Source organism: Lupinus angustifolius, chromosome LG15 (assembly GCF_001865875.1).
Source record: "Lupinus angustifolius cultivar Tanjil chromosome LG15, LupAngTanjil_v1.0, whole genome shotgun sequence".
NCBI classification, from domain to species: Eukaryota; Viridiplantae; Streptophyta; class Magnoliopsida; order Fabales; family Fabaceae; genus Lupinus; species Lupinus angustifolius.
In genome coordinates, this window is record NC_032023.1 from 6621735 (window position 1) to 6624638 (window position 2904).

Sequence of the window (2904 nt, forward strand, 5' to 3'; positions counted from 1 at the left end):
TATTTTACTTTGCTTCATAATATCAATGTTATTCTTGTTTTAGGTGTTGAAAACAACTTGAGGCTTTGACAACTAGTCATATCTTAAATTTCTCAGTTAAAATGAAGAAATTGCAGGTTCTCTTTCCCTCTATATTCATTTTTATGTTATTACTCGATTTGAAGTATCCACAATGATTTCCATATGTCATAAATTCAATGGACATTTTGTATGTAACCATACTGGTAGACAAAATTAAGCATTGGAATATATTCTATTATTGTACTGTACTTCCAATGTTAACCTTTGTTGTTTTTATCAAATATCTTTAATATTTGGAAATAACACATTAGTGACTTACCGACACTCATCATAGCACGAGCATTGTCAAAATAAAGCATTGTTAGAACTTAGTCCAAACATATTAAACCATAATAGGTTAATTTCAATAGCATAGTTAGAGGTGCTCAATATGTACATGAACAAAAAGCGGCCTAGTGTTCCTACTTATTGGGAGTTTAAGGAGAATAAATGTACATGTCTTTATCTTCATGAATGAAGAGGTTGTTTCCAAAATTCAAATATGTTATCTCATAATTACTAAGGAACAATCTTACTTGAAGCTAATCCTATGTGGTCAATATGTACATATTAGGCCAAATTCAATAGCAATGGCAAGGCTAATGCATGACGAGATATTGAGTTAGGTAAATTTATAATGTCAAATGTGAGAAACATCATTGAGATTTGTTATTATATTCAAGTTATTTAATACTTTTTATGGTTTGGCAGAAACAACCCTATCAATTCTAGAGTAAGCCACCTTCTCATTCGGCATTTGCTTTAAAGAATGATAGCAATCTATCTTTGCAGGATGTTTATCATGTAAGAAAATTCATTGTTTATAATCTATTTGGGTCATACTTTGAGAAGAAAATTATCATAAGCTAATTTGGACTAATTTGTTTTGCCCTTCATTAATTATGTTAAACATTCAAACAATTTTTGTAGATCAAGTATTTGATAGAAAGGTGCCTACAATTAGATATGGATAAAGATAAAGGAGTGAATGCAATATTGACTCATGAAAAGATACATCTTGTGTTTACTACAACAGGTACCATTTTCTAATCTTTGTCCTACCATTTATATATTTCAATTTCCATTCTAAAAACAAAAATAATCTATTGGCTATGTTATTAAGATATTTATTACATAAACATAGTTTGATAGTTGATTTATTTTTTCCCCTTTTTAATTATTCAGTATGGGAGAGGCTGGAAGAAGATAACAATAATTTCTTCAATGACTACTACTAATGTCTGGAATAGAAAAAGAAAAAACATATGCTCAATCATTTGATTGACAAGCAATTTCATATAATGATGTCTCACTTTGCTCAAAGGTTTTCATTGGTATTAAAGATATATGATAGGTTATTTTGGAAGATGATAGTTGGTTAGAAAGTGAGGAATTAGCAAGTTAGGTTATGTTAGTTACTTGCTTTACAAGCTTTCTTTTCATTCTTTTCTCTTGTATAAATAAGTCATATTGACTCACTTCTTATTCAATCAATCAATTCATTGAATGAGAATATTATTAATCTTTGTTTCTCATTCTTCTTTCTTTAAGCTTCTTTAAGCTTTCTTTTATACACTTCTTGATTCATCAAGAAGCTTTCTTTTCATGGCTCTTACCACATTTTAACATGGTATCATAGCATAATTATCTTTTGATAGTTTCTGTTTATGGTTCCATGAAGGATTTCATGGAAAACTTCAACAATCAAGAACATGGTGGTGCTTTCTTTTTCATCTCAATGGTCTTCATTAGTGTTATCTTGCTTCCAATAGGTGACAATGCTGCATGTGACAAGACTGTCTTGATTTCTTTGATTGCTCCATCGTTGTTCTTCAGCATCCAATGTTTCTTTTCAACATATGGCCCTAAATTCTTCATTATCACCTTCTTCATCGACCTTCAAATTCATATCAAAGGAGTTTGTTTTTGGTCAAAAATTCTTTTCAAGTACATAAGCTAGCTTCTTGATATCCTCAAGCTCTTCAAGAATGGAGTATCATGACCAATTTATCCTATACAAGATTACATCCTTTTCTTATTCTTCATCATTTACCCCTATTTCTTATTCATCATAGAAGCATCTCATTAGGATCAAGATTCTGATCTGTTCTCTCTCTTTCATCATCAATGGTTGGTTCGCTTCTGTCCATGATGGTTAAGCTCAGATATAACTTCTGTCATGGATGGTTAAGCATTGGATGGGTAGCTTCTGTCCATAGTGGTTAAGCAAAAATATAGCTTCTGCTATGAATGGTTAAGCGTTTGATGATATAGCTTCTGTCGTGGGTGGTTAAGCGTTGTTATTACTTCAAATCAAGCTTCAAATCAATTCCAAGCTGGAGAGTAAAAAATTTCACTCACCAGCTTGAGGGGATATTAAAGATATATGATAGGTTATTTTGAATGATGATAGATGGTTAGAAAGTGAGGAATTAGCAAGTTAGGTTATGTTAGTTACTTGCTTTACAAGTTTTCTTTTCATTCTTTTCTCTTGTATAAATAAGTTATATTGACTCACTTCTTATTCAATCAATCAATTCATTCAATGAGAATATTATTAATCTTTGTTTCTCATTCTTCTTTCTTAAAGCTTCTTTAAGCTTTCTTTTATACATTTCTTGATTCATCAAGAAGCTTTCTTTTCATGACTCTTACCACATTTTAACAATTGGCTACCACACAGAATGGAGTCCATCAAATGCATGATAAACTCTTGCGTCATAAGTTTTTTTAAAGATGTCTCTTTTAGATTTATATTTATAATTTCTAAAGCAAAACAAGAATATATTGAAGAATAGAATCACTTCAGAAGTTCAGAGAAAGACAACCAAATACAGTTCAGCC

At 30.6% G+C, this 2904-nt stretch overlaps 1 long non-coding RNA gene across 1 annotated transcript; it reads left to right on the top strand.

Annotated features, from left to right (window-relative positions):
- On the top strand, nt 768-1356 carry LOC109328053. Its single transcript, XR_002105395.1, has 3 exons — nt 768-864; nt 991-1096; nt 1246-1356. It is a non-coding gene; the product is annotated as an uncharacterized LOC109328053 (long non-coding RNA).